The following is an 18303-nucleotide window of genomic DNA, read 5'->3' on the forward strand; positions in this document are numbered from 1 at the left end:
TTCATGGAGATGTCTATTTGCGTCCATAGAGCTGATATTGTGCTTGGAACGAATCGCTAAACCGCTGTTTGTTTTCGAAGACAAGCCCTCAGTCTGAGACTCGCTCTCCAGACGTATTAATCTTTCTCTACAGCAGGAACCATCAACAGAAACCATTGATTAACGGCACAGTATGGAGTCATGCTACAGGGACTGGCCACCTGCAGGACATTTATCTACTTGTCTTGGCCAAAACCACTGATAACGCCGCTCTCAGTGTGATGACACCAGCAGCAGTGGCTTTTGCTGCTGTTTTGGATGGCTAATCCTTATAGCTTTATGGTAGATCTAACCGTTTTCTACTTGTCAAAGTCATTGAGTGCGTTTGCATGGACACCAATACTTCAATTTTACTATGATTAAGACAACACTCTGATTAAGAGTCTTTCATGTAAACAGTTTTATTTATTGACCTTAATCCGACTAAAGTCCAATCGAACTAAACAGAAATCAAATTAAGATTTGAAGTATGCTTATTTAAGTCACATTATTGAAGTGCAGTACAGACATGTAAACACCTTAATCAAACTATTACCATTTTGTAGAACTTTTCACTACATTTTGCGACAGGATGCAGACATGGCGGTTGTCAGACAAACAATTGAGAATGGCTTCAAGCAAGAGAGCATAATTTAGGTGCAAATGGGAAACAATAACAATGCTCTCATCCAGTTCCTCAGAGTTTGAATGATAAGGCAGAGGTGGTCTGTTGCTGGAGAGTTTGTACCGGCCATCGTCTGTTTGTACTCAAAGTGTAAGAAATGAACTACAGTTTATCTTGTTGACTTTCAACTTGAACATGAGGCGTTGTTGTGTGAAACCAGAGGAAACTATCGTTAAATGGGGAAGTATGGTGGTTTGAATGGTGACTGTAATATATTAACATCAAATTAATAAAATATACAGCAAATAAGAAGTAAATGACAGGGAAAAAAGTTTTAAAACAGAAAATATTTCTTTTTTTTTTTTTTTTAAATCTTTTTATTGTTTTTAGCATAAGAAATAATCAACAACATAAACAGAAAAAAAAAAAAAAACTACATAAATAAATAAAAATAAGGGGGGTTACAAAGGCCATTTCAAAATATACAAATAGTCAGATACAACATAATACAACATCATCCAGAAAGCATAAGGAAATAAATAGAATTAAATATGAAACAAAAATAATTTACAGAGAAATGCATAGGCTCCACAATTCGATTTACTCCAGACCAATCTCACTTATAAAAAGTTACAAGTTAGCATTACTGATATAGAACATAATAGGGCTCCAGATTTTTAAAAATGTGTTTAGTTTGTTTATCATCCCATATCGCATTTCCTCCATGGGCAACACGAAACTTAAGCTTCTAACCCATATTTCAAAAACAGGCACATAATCTGACTTCCAATTTTGTAAAATTATTTTCTTTGCTAATATCATACACAAAGATACTGCCTGTGATATATATTTATCTCCTATTTCTGAGGTGTCTCCGAAAATGCCCAATTTTGGATCTGGTGACAGACTTATCCCGTATACTTCAGATATAAAATTAAAAATGCTCTGCCAAAATGAGCTAAGTTTATGGCATGACCAGAATGAGTGAGCCAGTGTACCTTCAGAGTTTTTACATTTGTTGCACAATGAGGAAGAATTTGGAAAAATCTTATTTAATTTCACTTTAGAATAATGCAGTCTGTGAACAACTTTAAATTGAATCAGTCTGTGTCTCGTGTTGATAGAGCAATCATGAATTTTGGAAAGATAATCTTCCCATGACTCATCTGATATTACTGTATTTAGCTCTTTTTCCCACTCTTTCCTAATTTTGTCAGTGTTTGAATTAACCTCATCCAATAATAAGTTATAGAAAAAAGAGACAGTACCTTTTTCTATTGGGCTGTGTTTTGTTATATTCTCAAGTGTCTGGTGTATGGGTATATTTTCAAAACCATGAAAATTTTTCCTAGTAAAATCCCTTATTTGTAAATATCTGAAAAACTCAGAGGATTGAAGATTATATTTTGATTTTAACTGACTAAATGAGCCAAATTTATTATCAACATATAAATCTCTTATATATACTAATCCTTTTTCTTTCCAACGTGTAAATGTTTTGTCTAGAGTTCCAGGAATAAAGGCATGGTTTGAACTTATTGGGCAATCCAAATAAGTATTTGGGAGACTGAGGGACAGTTTAATCTGTTTCCATATCTTGAGAGAGTTATTTATCACAAAATTATCTGTGTAGATTTTTGATTCAACTTTTAATGGACTATTCAGTAAAGCTCTCAATGATGTTGTCTTACAGGAGGTTCTTTCTAGTAAAACCCATTCTGGTATTTCTTTAATGTCTTCTGGAGTATGTCTCCACCAAGCAAGGGACTGTAAATTTGCAGCCCAATAATAATGTTTGAACGAAGGAAGGTTGAATCCTCCTTTTACTTTAGATTTACATAAGTGTTTTTTAGATATCCTAACAGTTTTATAATTCCATATAAATGAAGTTATTATGGAATCTAATTTTGTGAATAGTTTAACTGGAATAAAAACTGGAATGGACAAAAATAAATATAAGAATCGGGGAAGTGTTACCATCTTAATTGCGTTAATTTTTCCTACCATAGAAATTGGTAAAGTCATCCAAAATTTTATATTGTCTTTTAACTGATTTAATTTAACGTGCCAATTGGATTTTAATAAAGCCTCTGCCTTTTTTGTAATATTAATTCCTAAATGTTTAAATGAATTATGAGTTATTTTAAATGGAGTCGATTGTAAAAAATGTATATCATTATCCTCCGTAAGGGGCATTAACTCACTTTTGTCCCAATTTATTGTAAAACCTGACAATTTTTTGAATGATTCTAATACATTTAGAAGGGTTGGAATGGACAATTCCGGTTTTGTCATATATATAAGCACGTCGTCTGCATATAATGATATATATTGGGGTCTATTATTAATTAAAATAGGAGAGATTTGACTATTCTGTCTAATACTTGCAGCCAATGGTTCTATAGCTAAGGCAAAAAGATAAGGGGATAGGGGACAGCCTTGGCGTGTTCCTCTATACAATTTAAATGAAGGTGATAGTGTAGAGTTTGTGAGGATTGAAGCTTTTGGATTAGCATATAACATTTTAACCCACTGAACAAATTTGTCTCCGAATCCAAATCTAGATAAAGTTGCAAACATATAAGACCATTCAATTTGATCAAATGCACGTTGAGCATCTAATGAAATTACACATGCTTTAGTTGTATGTTTCGTATAAATTATATTAAAAAGACGTCTTAAATTTGAATGTATGTGCCTATTTGGCATAAATCCAGTTTGGTCGTGGTTTATGACCGAACATATATATTGTTGTAATCTATTGGCTAAGACTTTACTAAGGATTTTTGTCTCGATTGGGATAATTGAGATTGGGCGATATGATGTCACTTTCATTTTGTCTCGTCCGGGTTTTTGTATTAGTGATATAGTAGCGTTGTAAAGCGTTGAGGGGAGTATCGATTGAGAAAATGAGTAATTAATCACGCGGAGAAAGATTGGACCTAAAATCCCCCAAAATTTTTTATAATATTCTGCACTAAATCCGTCGGGGCCTGAGCACTTATTAACCGGGAGATTTTTCACTACTTCATTTAACTCATTAAGGGTGATATCCTTCTCTAACGTTTCAGCAGCTTCTTTACTTATTTGAGGAAGATTAATATTACTTAAAAACTTGTTTATTTCACTTCTGTCCGTGTTTCCATTAGATGTATAGACCTCTTTGTAAAATTCTGCAAAGCTTTCATTTATTTTTTTAGGGTCGGTTATCGTTTCCCCGTTTTCAGTTTGAATTTTATAAATGGCTTTTTTTGTTTGAGCTTGCTTTAGTTGACGAGCTAAAAGTTTTTGAGGCTTCTCACCAAGTTCAAATTGACGTTGTTTAATTTGATTAATTTGTTTAACAATTGTTTTGGAAAGAATAGAATTATATTCACTTCTCAATGCTACTATTTTCTTCAATGTCTTTGAACATAAGTTAGTTTTATAGTTTTCTTCTAATTTAGTGATCTGATCATCTATTTCATTTAATCTCTTTTTATCTTCTTTGTTCTTTCTACTTTGAAAGGAGATTATCTCACCTCTAATTACAGCTTTCATTGAATCCCATAATACAGATTCATTAACGTTGCCATTGTCGTTTTCAGATAAAAAATACCCAATTTTTTCAGTTATATAATTACAAAAAAAATTATCATTTAAAAGCGAGTTATCGAATTTCCAACAGTACGTTCCTTTTTCCAACTTTATTTTTAAATCTAGTGACAATGGGGCATGATCTGAAATTAATCTATTGTGATATTGGGAGGATGAAGCCATTTTTATTAAGTTGGAATCTACAACAAAAAGATCTATTCTAGAGTAGGATTTATGCACTGAAGAATAAAATGAATATTCTCGAGAATATGGATTTAAATGCCTCCAGATATCAACCATATTAATATTCCTAAAATAATTATTTAACGCAGCTGCAGACTTGCTTTTAAAGGTACAACTAGGCCGTGTATCTTTTATCGGGTCAATGACACAATTAAAATCTCCCCCAATAATTACATTTTGTAAAGCCGCATCAGGTATTTTAACTAAGAGTTTATTGAAGAAAGAAGGGTCGTCGTAATTTGGACCATACAAATTAACCAATGTAATAGGGACTGCGTTTATTTCTCCACGAACGATTATGTATCTGCCATATTTATCGGATATTGTCTGTTTATGTATAAATGGAACATTTTTCTTTATTATAATCGCCACTCCCCTAGTTTTGTTAGAAAAATTTGATTGATATATTTGAGCTGCCCAATGAGGATTAAGAAGTGCCTTAGCAGTCTGTTTTATATGAGTCTCCTGCAGAAATATGATTTCGGCGCATAGCTTGCTTATATTATTATAAACTTTACGTCTTTTCACTGGGTGATTCATGCCTCTGACATTCCAGGTTAAAAGCCTTACTACATTTTCTCTGACTGTTTGAACTATTCTGGGTTTTCAAGTAAAAATCTCCATCTTGGCATCCGACTAAAGTTAACATAAATCAACAGGCCTTTCGCAAGAACTTTAACTGTAACCCCTTCCCAAGAACAACTGACAAAGCAGGAAAATACAAAGATGAACACCCCAATTTCCCCCCTCCCCACATCTAACGTCAGATGGCTTAGTTCCACGTTACTGCTGGATAACTCACCACCGAAGCAACGTAATCTTCCGTATTCCTTATTGAGAGAAGCAAAGAAGAAAAAAGGGAAAAAAACATACAAACTCGTATTCCTCCATACAATTAAAGAGTAAAATTATATTCGATATGATCCTCTTATTTCACCAGAACATACAATGTCATTGTCAACGTTATTTATGTTTATTTAAGATTTGCACATTCGTGTTTCTTATTTTAATTCGCTGATCAGTTGTTCACCACACGCGACAGGTAGGAGCTTGCTTTCTCTGGTGAATCAAATGTTTTACTTTCGCCATTTTTTGTGGTTAAGATGAATGACGCTGGAAAAAGGAATCCATGTCTGATGCCATTGATCTTGCATGTCTTTTTGACTTCGGCAAATCGAGATCTCTGCTTTAACACCTCCGTCGTCAAGTCTGGAAAGATATGCACTTTTGATCCTTTGTATTCCAGGGGTTTCTCTCTAGCCAACTTCATGATTAATTCTTTCGTTTGGAAGTGATGTAATCTGATGACAAATGCTCTCGGCCGATCATCCTTCAATCTTCGCTGCGCTCTGTGTGCTCGATCTACCTGTATTGGTTTGATGAAGTTTTCTGGGCCCAGCAGTTTTGGGAGAAGTTCCGCGATGAATTCGGTGGGTCTACCGCTTTCTTCTTTTTCAGCAATTCCCACAAGTCGAATGTTATTACGCCTGGAGCGGGATTCGAGATCATCGGTTTTTTCTCTGAGGCGTTTGCATTCATCCACCAGTTCCGCACACTGTTTTTGTACTGCTGACAGGCGTACCTCGTGGTCAGTGCAAGCCTCTTCAATCGATGCAATTTTTTCTGTGTTAGTTGTCAGTGTCGTACGTAATTCTGCAATCGTTTGCGTAAAGGTGTCGAATTTTTGATTGACTGAGGCATTTAAAGCTGTTATAGCGTCTATAATGTCTTGATTATTTGGAGAAGTTGTGCCACCTTTATTGACAACTTGCCTCAGCTCCTCTGCGTTGCCAGCTTTGCCGTGGACGTCGTCTATTTCTTCTTGTATTTTGCCTTCTTTTTTCGGGTTTTTTGGCATTATCAAGGCTTAATGTATTCTTGAATCTCTTGAAAACACTTTTTGACAGGTAATTATTAAATCTGAGGATCGATTGTATTAAATTATTTGGAGGATTGTTGGAGCTTAGACAAGAGCAGCCTTCTCCATGCGCCCCGGAACCGGAAGTCCCAGAAAATATTTCTAAACAACATGATAATTTTAAGTATAGATTTATTTTTAAATAAGGCAAATTAGTTGATTAATTATTTCTAATAATGTACAAATATTTAGCAGCCAGTTTATCATGTTTATCAGATGTCATTTCAAAGAACAAATTATTTATTTCTCTCGCTGTCACGGCTGTGTTCGCGTGCTGTAAGCTTCGTAGCCAAGCAAAGTAGGTTTAAATAAAAACAAAATGTAAAAGCGCATACAATTAATGACAAATTGTGAAAGCCAAATACCGGACATTAGGAGATTTAGAAACCCTGGCCAGATGTATTTTTAGGTGCCAAAAACGCACCTCTCTGAGGGTCTTCAAAACCAGCAATAGTCTATAAAACGGGTAAAGAGACAATTTTCCATTGGTTAGTCAATCGCAGATATTTGGTTATATTGGGCGGATATTAAAAAAAAGGAAAAGGATGATTATGATAATAGTAAAAAAAAAGTGTCTGCTAATATACTTGGGTGGTCAATAATAATATACCTGGGCGGCCCACCCGAGTTAATGCGTGGGAAGCACTGCATGTGACTTCAGTGGTTTAGCCGTCTTTTTTTTTTTTTGAACCAGTTGATAATTTTTATTTATTTATTGCTTTTCGTGCAAATACTGAAATAATTACTTTACTGGCAATTTGTTTTCCATGTTTTTACATGTCGTGCTGTTGATAAACCAAATGCCTGCATGTTAATTCATTTGTTTAAAGCAAAGCACTGGTGCATCTGGCCTATCGCAAAAGACAACACATTTGTGAAAACTTATTTCAGTTTTTTTTACACACAAGGCTTCATAAAGTTACAGCTGAACCACTGATCGCACGTAAACTTTTTTGACTTTCTAACCTTTTCATGTTTCATGTCTATGGAGGATGAGAGAGCTCCAGGATTTCATCTAAAATATCTTCATTTGTGTGTCAGGGGGTTGGAACGACATGAGGGTGAATAATTAATAACATCATTTTCATTTTTGGGTGAACTATCACATTATTGTCACTGCCAAAAACTGCAACTTAACCGTTTTATTTAATTGTGTGACTTTACTGTGGAAAAACAATCATAATCCGTCATTGCCATCCATTTTAAAGTGGTTTTTAAGTCCCTGCTCAGGCTCATGCAGTACTGCTGCTCATGCTTTTCTGTGTTAGTTCCTTAGAGACTTGAGTAACCTTGAAATAAGGTTAAAGCTTCGATACCAGATGAATAATAAGCTTGATATGGGTTGGGTAGTTAGCTAGCTGTCACGGCTAATTCTCACCAACATTATGGCAGTTTTAAGACACCACAGCCCACCCTTTTAAATGCACTGTTGAATCAAAAAGGAAAGTCCTGTTATTTAATCTCCTCATGTCATCATAAACTAGTTTGTGTGTGCTTTTTTTGTGAATCACAAAAGATGTTATTTTGGGAAATATAACAATGTTGTTTTGTACCAAAAAAAAGGAAATTTAATATACCCCAGGTGACTTATCATTGCATCAAAGGCATCAACCTTTTCTCTTTCTAATGTACAGAAATTTACACCGGCCAGTTTATAAGGTACACCTCTTCAACCTCTCATTAATGGAATTATCTTACGAGCCTATCACATGATTGCAAAACTGTGGAATTAAGCCACTGTTACACTGGAGTTTCAGCATGCGAAATTCTGTTGTATGTCGCTGCAAAAAGGGGCTGGATAACAAGATGATTTGGCGTTGATTAAACAAACAATTGCTCAGTATTTAAGATTTAGTATATAGTCATGTTTTTGGTCTTACGCACTCACATGATGCTATTTTGGAGGTCAGAGTTCACTAATATTGAACATTAGAACACAGCAACATTAGAACACAACAACCTTGCTTTTTTGGACTGCCAAGTTTGCATGTGTATGAATGGAAGTCAATGGGGTTAAAAGTGCAGTGTGACCAGGGCTTTAGGCATGGTAGATGTGGAGGAGATGGTCTATTGCAAATCAGTCTGAATGGAGAATAAAGAACTTTAGGGTGCTTTCACACCTGCCTTATGTAGTTCGGTTGAAACAAACTAAAGTTACTTTTCTCGTTTGGTGTGATTTGATTGGGCAAGTGTGAATGCAGCACTTGAGTGCACACCAAAAGCAGACTAGATGAGCGTATTGAGAACTAATTGAAGGTCACTTTCAGCTGAACACTAAAGCAGTTTGTTTGTGGTAAGAACGTGACTTGGACTTGAACAGACCCAACTGCAAAAAAATATGGTGTATTTTTTAACTAAACCACCTGCTATGGTTTGCTGCATTTTGTAATATGGGATGAGGCAATTCATTCTCAAAATGTATACCTTGTCTTAAGTTATGCATACAGAATTGTATTATATATTGACCAGGGAGAAGTCAGCCAGCACTGTTATCTCTCCATACAAAATAATAATAATAATAAAAAGAATAGATAAATAAAATGATTAGAATATGCAAGTAGTACACAAAATGGGTTCACATACAAAGAGAACAAAACAACAACAAAAACATGAAAACACAATGTGTGCGTGTGTGTGTTTGCATGTAAAGAAAACTAGGTGGATAGTCTGAGTATGGTGAAATATAAATAAATATATACATGTATAACCGTCATTAAATAAACCATAGCATATATATATATATATATATATATATATATATATATATATATATATATATATATATATAAAATAAAAATAGAGAAAAAATATCTATCTGTGGTAAGAAGTGACAACAATGGTAGTAATAATGAAAAGGACAACAGTAATAACGACTGGTAACAACAACAATAATAATAATTAATTATAGGTACTACGCCAGCTACTACTACTACAGAATATTACTAATGTTACAACCACTGCTGCTGCTACTACAGCCACACCGACGACGACTACTACAAAGTCTACTACTACTACCACGTCTACTACAACTGATACTTACGGTGACAACTACTCCATACGTCTCTCCATACCTAAAGTCATCGTGTTGCAAATTGTTCTGTCAAGTTTTCCTCCTTTGTTTACTTTTGGGACTTCTGTAGGAATATTTGGGCACTTTAATTCTGACCAATCAAAAAGCAATTTAGGAAATGTGTTCAATTACATCTGTCAAACGGGTGATGTGGATGTTGTCACATGGCTGCATTTTAGTTTGTTTCAGCTGGTTCAGACCAGAGCAATCAGTGTGCTGTGAAAAAAAAAAAAAAAAACAGAAAAATTTTGCAGTCTATTATTTGTTGCTCTTGGTCCAGACCACATGAACTAACTCACAGGTGAGAAAACAGCCTGAGTGACTTTTAAATGTGGCATGTTTGTTGACACGACTAGCTGGTCTGAGAATTTTAGTAACTGCTGATCAACTATATTTTCAAACATTACCTGATCAGTTCATGAGATCGGCCAGATTGACAAGTACTGATCGAGTCACCAAATGCGATTATCAATTGATGCTGATCTTCGGCCAATCGGAGCATTCCTAGTCAAAGCCTGTCATTCAGTGATGACTGGACTTTTTCTGCCTGTCAAGGGCATGATGCACAGCACTGGGACCTGAACAAAAAAATCTTATCGGCCTGTCAGATGTGGCGTGCACTCTCCCACAGCAGAGAGTGGCTGTGTGGAACTCCATTGTGCGCGATTCAGAGAGCAGAAATTTGAAAACGAGCGACCATGTAGAGACCGACATGCCGTTGTTTAAATAAAATATTACATATGGCAATTTAGCTGGTTTATTAAAAGAAGTTGTGATTTTAGCGCTATTTAGAAAATGCAATTAACTTAAATTTAGGGGAGGTGGAGAAAGCTGTTGGGAGAGCAGGACACCACCCAAATATAATAGTAAGGGAAACCCTGATCTCTAGGGTTTGTAGAGAATAGGTGGAGAAAGTTTTATTATCCATTTATCTGCAGTTCTATGAGTGAAAATATCTTGTTTATGCCAGAGAAGAATCTTTATACAAAGGGAACAGTAACTCTGTATCTCAAACTGGTTTATTGAACTTGACTGAGATCAGTTTACACCAGTTACAGCCAACACAGTTACCAGAACTCAGTCCAGTGTAGCCCCTTTGGCCTGTACTGAATTGGAGGATTCACATCAGGGAAGTGCAGCCGACGAATCTGCAGCAACTGCAGTGCTGCTCTCAAGTCTGTAGCAGTCAGAATTTCTGAAGAATGTTTCCAGCACCTTGAATATGAGTCATGAAGTATTAAGGCACTTCTAAAGGCAAGAGGGGTCCAACCCACTTATACAAAAACTGGCTACTTTTTGTTTTTTCTCTTTTTTTTTTTTTTTTCGAACAAGAATAAAACGACTTGAGTGAATGAAGAATTCCAGTTCGGTCTATGTGACTTGAACGAAAATCTGATTGACTGCTCGGGATGAATCTCAAATGAAGATGCCCTTTTTCTCACTGTCTGGCCAAATAAAACAAAAAAAGAAAAATCAATGATTTATTTTGTGTTTGTACAAGGTAATTTGAAAGGATTGTGAACTATTTTAAATGTTCACCTTTGCAGCATCTCCTTCTGGGAGAAGATTTATTTTAAATTCAGTGAAATGTATTCGGCTCAGTGTATAGCTCAAGGGTAAGTTGGCCAGGGAGTGCTTGACCGCAGCGACTCGGACAGGAAACTTGGGCAGGTTATAATTGGAGAGCCGCAGCAGGCCAGTTCGCTCGCGTACGCATCTTGTTGACTCGTCGGGATCACGGCCAGCCGTCTCCTTTTGGATTCTCCACAGCTTTGGTCCACGGTACCAAACCACGCTGCGTGCAATTACGGCCATGTGGAAATAGCTGAGCTATGTTTCGTCTGGGAGATTCTGCAACCACTAGGCTTTTGTCTGCAGCCAACCTCTCCTGGAGCATTGTATTCAACTAAAGCTGCATTGCAATGGCAATCCTTTTCATGCTAATAGAGTTGTCTGAGCACCAAATCAGCATGTTATAGTTTTAAAAGAATCGTATGACTAGAGTAATGTTGAAAATTCAGCTTTGCCATCATGAAAGAGGATTTAGTATTTATTTTAATAGGGACAATGCACATTAATGCTGTAATCTGTATTTCTTAAAAAACTGCAATTAAATTTACTTAAGGTAGATTTAAGTTAAACCCAATAAATGTGCTGATATTAAGTAATACAAAATACTGATTGAAAATGTATTTCCTAATTATTTGTAGCCCTTTTGTTCTTTACCTCTGTAAAAGCGCTATAGAAATAAAGATGAATGAATGAATAGAATACAATGTAGATTGTGTCAAAGCAGCTTCGCATAGAAGATTATAGTTAATTGAAGACTTGACTGACACAGGTTCAGAGTTGAAGTTTAGTTCAGTTCAGTTCAGTGTGGTTCAAATTTCACTGCTAAAGATCCAAACACTGAAGGCCAAATCTTTTGAGCAACTTTACAAGCCCCAAACCAAGCAAGCCAGTGGCGACAGTGGCAAGGAAAAAACTTCACTAATTAACGAAAGTGAAGGAGACGCACAATCATTTCTCCTCTGGCCAAACGTCTTGTGCAGAGCTGCAGTCTAGGTGCTGGTGAATGCTGGATGTTCATCATGGGGAAGCTGCAGGTGTGAGTAGATCACCGGTGGGTGTTCAGGCTGGCCAACGGGATTAATGCAGAGACTCGTCTGTCCACTAGGGTCTTTCAGGAATCAATCTCATGCTCTCCACTCCTCCATGACCGCCACAGCATCTTCTCAGGATACAGCCTGGTCCAGGATCATGGATACCTCTAGAATTTCTTTATGGTTGGCACCATCTCTTACTTTACAATAAGGTTTCATTAGTTCTATTATTAATCAATAAGTAAATTATGAATAATTTAATATTTTTAACGGATTTTAAATTTGTACAATCTGTAAACACATGCAAATGCAGAAATGCACTGCAAATAGCACAGACCATAACGAAAATGTGTTGGAGGATAGCATTATTTTTAAGATTGTTTATTTGATTTTATGAAGATGCAAATAGTACATGTTAATTCATTAATCTCTGACTAAACATATACATAAAAATACTCACAACACATGTAAATACAGAAACACGCTGCAAGTAGCACAAACCTCAACGAAATTGTCATAGGAGCCCTAAAAAGGAGTCCTAAAATGTATAGATAGTTTATTCAATTTTATGAAGATGCACTCCCACTGCAGAATCATCCCAATTTATCTAAAATTATTACAAATCTAGTGAAATTTTGCAATATAGCCATTCATTTATTTTCTTTTTCGGCTTAGTCCCTTTATTAATCTGGGGTCGCCACAGCAGAATGAACCGCCAACTTTTTCAGCATATGTTTTACGCAGCGGATTCCCTTCCAGCTGCAACCCATCACTGGGAAACACTGGGAGACAATTAGGCCTACCCAATTCACCCGTATCACATGTTTTATGTTTTTGGACCTGTGGAGGAAACCGGAGCACCCAGAGGAAACCCACGCAAACAAGGGAGAACATGCAAACACAGAAATGCCAACTCACCCAGCCTGTGTTCGAACCAGTGACCTTCTTGCTGTGAGGTGAACTGCGCCACCGTGCAGCCCATCGCAATACATATTGCAAAAGAAAAAGAAAAAGCACTGTTTGGTTTTCCAGTATCATGCAGCCCTAATATAAATCAGTGTGAACTGCTTTATGGAACCGTTTCTTCAGCTTGCGTCATTATTGAAATGTATATGAAAAAACCTATATTATGATATAACCTTTATTACCTTTGTTAACCTTTATTATCATTATAACCTAATTATCACAAAGTAAAATCTCATGCCATAAGCCCAAATCAGTTTTTTGATAATGTGTACTGATCACAAAATACAACGTTTTTACAGTTTTGTTTATTTTTATATATATTTTAAGCTCAACCTTGGAAAAAAAAACTACAAAACATGGTAACCTCTCACATTTTTCCCCATTTAAGTGTAATGTTTCTTTATTTTTAATTTTTTTGAGGAAACACTTGAATGTTAGTAAACCGTCTTGAGCACAGTGTCAGGCAAATGGGACGCTTAATGGAGCCGGGTGGTGAACTGTTTAATATGCTGTCTAATATTTAACAGCAGTTCATTTATCTCTCGAAGCCCTGTTTAAAGCAGCCCCACAAGCTAATGTTTATTTATTAGATCCCACAACGTGATATTATAGTTGCTCATACAGAGATTATAATAGAGTCCATGTGACTTTTTTTATATATTTTTTTATTAAACTTCAAAGAGCTCCCTGTGGCCCCTCGTGCTGTCATCTCTCATCAGCAGTCAGCAGTGCGTCCGTGTTGACCTGCGACCTCAAAACTGTCGCCATGTTGCCCGGCTGACCTTCCCGAAAAGCTACAGAAGTTAGGAGTGGAAGTGGCCTCCGGGGAGGGAATGGAATGTTCTGTGTTGGAACTGAACGCAGCGGCTCTGCCCCTGATCTCAGAACAGTACAGGATCATACGTGCACTTGGAACTCAACTCGAGGCTGAGCTTATGATATTTTATATCACCGATACCATAGAAATCACAATGAGAAATGCTCAGATGCAGGCCTGAGTGATTATTTTGCTATTTATAATCCCTGTTGAGGATGGATGTTGGCGTTTGTTAGTTTTCGCTCATTGTTTTTGGCACCTTTGATGAAACCCATTTGTAAAGCTGATTTAATAGCAAAGTAAGCAGTGGTGGCTGGGTGAAGATGGGAATTGATTTCTCAATGTTGTGCACATGCTGTAGGGCTACACAATATTTGCAATAATTACTTTTTTTGTGCTAATATTGAGTACATGATTACTTGAAAGGCTTTTATTTGGAAAAAAAAAGCATTATTTTACAGTAATTGGGATGATTTTGTAGTCACAAGCATAGATAAATACAGTAAAGCAAAGATATATATAAAATAAGCAGTGCTGTATAGTTTTCTGGGTGTCTGTTCAGTGCTGTTGGGCCGCAACATATGGGAATAAAATGTTTTTGCAATTTTATATACATTTTCTGCTGTTATTATTGAGTATAAAGTGACTTGAAATACTGTATTTGGAAAGAATTGATCATTTTAGAGTCATTTTGATGATTCTGTAGGGCAGTGCATCTGCACAAACTATAATTGACCAATCACAAGCATAGATAAATACAGTAAATCAAAGATATATATGAAATAAGCAGTGCTGTATAGTTTTCTGGGAGTCTGTTCAGTGCTGTTGGGCCGCAGCATATGGGAATAAAATGTATTTGCAATTTTATATACATTTTGTGCTGTTATTATTGAGTATAAAGTGACTTGAAATACTCTATTTGGAAAGAATTGTAGTGCATCTGCACAAACTACAATTGACCAATCACAAGCATTGATATACAGTAAAACAAAGATATAAATGAAATAAGCAGTGCTTTATAGATTTCTGCCAGTCTATGCAGTGCTGTTGGGCTGCAACATATGGGAAGAAAATGTATTTGCAGTTTTATATACATTCTGTGCTGTTATTATTGAGTATAAAGTGACTTGAAATAATTTTTTATTTTAGAGTCATTGCAATGATTCTGTAGGGCAGTGCATCTGCATAAAATATAATTAACTAATCACGAGCATTAGTAAAATACAGTAGAGCAAAGATAAAAATGTAAGCAGTGTTTTATAGATTTTTGGAAGTCTAATCAATAGGGCTACAAGATATAGGGAAAATTAATAAATTTTTTTATATATATTTTGTTTAAGTAATGAGTACATGGTGACTTGAAAGACTATATTTGGAAAGTATTTATTGTTTTTGAGTCATTGGGATGATTCTGTTGGGCAATGCATCTGCAAAAACTATAGTAAAGCATAAATAAACACTATATGCAGTTGTTCTTGAGTTTGAGTATTGTTTTGTTTATGCAGTTTTGCATATAGTATTTATTTACGGAGTATTGTTTATGCAGTTTATTGATTTATTTTTTTTGGTCTGTCTTTTGCATTTATGATTAGAAACCAGTCTGATACCATATGAAGAATTATGTACTGGCATTGGTGAATAAAATACCACAAAAATGGATCTTGTTTCAAGCGTTTTGACTGACACTCCATTGTGATACTCACCCTGCGAGTCGGCATTACCTTCCTAATATCTTACATGGTATGCATGAGAATTAATGTTTACTGTCAGTGTAACTACTCTAGCCTAATGTTGATATAATGCAAGAAGTAATCTGATAATGGCAAATGTCTGATTCTACCAGTGAAAAATGGTCTAATAATGTTGTCAGTGACAAATGACAAGCATGCCTCAAACATAATAATTCAACTTCAGAATTATGAATAGTTTATTCTGATGTCATTATTTTATTGTGCATTAACAAACAGGACTATGCCCATTCAAGTCCACCATTCCAAATCCATACAAAATGTTGCATTTTAACTAACAGCAGACCTACACACAGGCCTAATATCATTTTACCATACGTTTAAGAAATAACATCAATAATAAATCGTGAGAGAATAGTGATCCTGATTTTAAACAAAAAAAATCGTGATTCTCATTTTAGCCAGAATCGTGCAGTCCTACAACAAAGTACTAGTGGAGTTTTTGTTGGGCGATTCTGTATCATTTTCTTCATATTTGTGTGTCGTGGGATTTGTTTTCCTCTGTCTGATCTGTAAAAACAGTTGTAATTGACTAGTGTTCTTGAAGTGTTTCATACAGCCTGAAGGATGGATTGTTTAATGAAAATAGTTTTGTGGCATGTTTGTGCTTGCTTTTTTTCTACACGAATGAACATCTTCCAAGAGTGGGGATTCCATACTTTTTTTGCCAGGTGTTGTGTCACCAGTGGTGTTCTTCAAAGCAACAAATTTTGAAAGACTTAATAAGCTATTTGTTTTCAAACATAAATATATTCACATGTTAAGCTGGCGTATGACATGTCTGAGAAATGTCTGTATTTATTTATAGCCCTGTTGTTCATTAAGACATCACAATAAAGGCTGAATTATACTTCTGCATCGAGGGATTGCGGTAACTTATGGCATTCATACTTCTGCTTTTTATTTCTGCTGCTCTGACAATAACACTTCCGAGACACTAGCTGACAGTGGGGTTTCTCTTTCTATGCCGAGTTTCTTCGTGGATGTTTTGATTACGCTGGAAATACCTGTAAGGCTTACTGTTCTTACTGTACAAGTTGCTCAGACTTGCTCAGACATTCAGAGGTGGGAACTGGTGGACATGCAACATCTTTTGTCAAAGTTAAACACTCACGCCAATGGGCTCACTCCTGTCCTGCGGCTCTCAGCCTCGCCCACATTTGTTAACACTACCAAGCTGACCAATCACAGAGCTTGCGCCTTATGGCTCCTTTCGTTAGCATTAGTTAATTTAAACTAAAAATGAAAACTAATTGGGCAGCATTATCACCCTTAGCTGGGGTTCATGTATTGAATAATGTAGTTAATTAAAAATGAATTGAACCAACACAACAAGCTATTTTTGTTGTTTGTTCATTAATCCATTCATTAATATAACTTCTTTTCTTTTTTTTAAGTGTTACCTTTTGTACTTTAGTAACCCTTTTGCAGTTTAATTTAGAAATATTTGTTTACTCTGAACATTCATATATATTTTAAAGCAATAAATGATTAATTTTGCTATTAAAGGTCCTGTGACGTTTTTTTTATTTGATGTTTAACGTAATCTAAACTGAAAAATGTAGAGAGGGTGGGACATAAAGTAGCTCCTCCCCTTTAAAAACAGCCAATAATGTTTTATTTGATCACAGCTCAGTGAGAGTGGTTGAGCTCAAGCACATCAAACGAAAAGCGTGTTAAAGAGGCCGGGGCATGTCAGATGCTAGAGAGCATTTGATTGGTCAAGATTTTATGAGAAACTGAAGTATGAGGTGAAAAAAAAAATTTGTTGATCGATTTGGGTGTAAGTGACAAACTGCAAGCTTTACAGGATTATATTGGTTTTATTGGTTTTGGAGCACACTAGCTTATCCTAAAAACTATAAATACTGATGCTAACATCTAAAAAACTTATGTATGTTAGTATCAGTACTTTAACATATATGTTTAATACATTAAATCAGCTTTACACTGTATTTGTGCAGTGATATTTTTATATTGCTGATACCATAGAGCTGGCTGATTTGCTTCTATTTCTGTTGAGGATGTACCTTGGCATTTGTTGTGTTTTTATTCTTGTTTTGGCACACCCATTTTGCAAAGCCAGTTTAATAGCAAAATAAGCAGTGGCGACATTCTTAGAAAAATTGCGTAAGTGGTAAGTCTTTGGGAATTGAAAGAAGTCACTTTACTGTCTGCCGAGGAAATGCTGTTATTACTTCATTCTGCAAATGAGGCGTTACAGTTTTGAAAATCGCAGGCAATCATTTCCAAAGAAGACTGATTTCAGTAAGCATTAAGGAAGTGAAGGAAATGAGGGATTCATGTCAGATTTCAACTGACTACATGGCTAAGACTTCCCATGTTTTAATAATGTTGATGAACTTTTGAACTTATGGCATTCTTTAATGATCAACAAAAAGTTAAATTTATAATTTGGTGGATGTATTGTGTATTTGTTTGTTTATTAGCTTTTTAAAATCCGTAGTTCAATAGTTTATTGAATGTTTGGTTAATTGTGTTAGCAGTTGCTCTTTAAATGTGGTAAATGGCCGTTCGTCTAGATTGTCGTCCTCCTCAAATCTCTCTCTTTCCTCACTTTTTAAATTATCCAGTGGAACGCCTTTACTTATTCACCATGGGGAACTCTTTTGACAGACCTCAAAATTGTCCTGACCTAATTTGCAGTCTTTTTAAAGCTTTTTTTTTTTCCCTCTGTAATTTCTCATGAGAATTGACA

At 35.6% G+C, this 18303-nt stretch overlaps 1 protein-coding gene and 1 long non-coding RNA gene across 6 annotated transcripts in view; both read left to right on the top strand.

The window, feature by feature from the left end:
* The window catches only part of furina (furin (paired basic amino acid cleaving enzyme) a), a 218928-nt gene that overhangs the window by 51837 nt on the left and 148788 nt on the right, over window positions 1-18303 (top strand).
* Window positions 11928-15912, top strand: LOC147835931 (uncharacterized). The gene is made up of 2 exons (XR_015495416.1): window positions 11928-14655; window positions 14879-15912. It is a non-coding gene; the product is annotated as an uncharacterized LOC147835931 (long non-coding RNA).

Source organism: Danio rerio, chromosome 7, assembly GCF_052040795.2.
Source record: "Danio rerio strain M-AB ecotype USA chromosome 7, GRCz13ab, whole genome shotgun sequence".
NCBI lineage: Eukaryota > Metazoa > Chordata > Actinopteri > Cypriniformes > Danionidae > Danio > Danio rerio.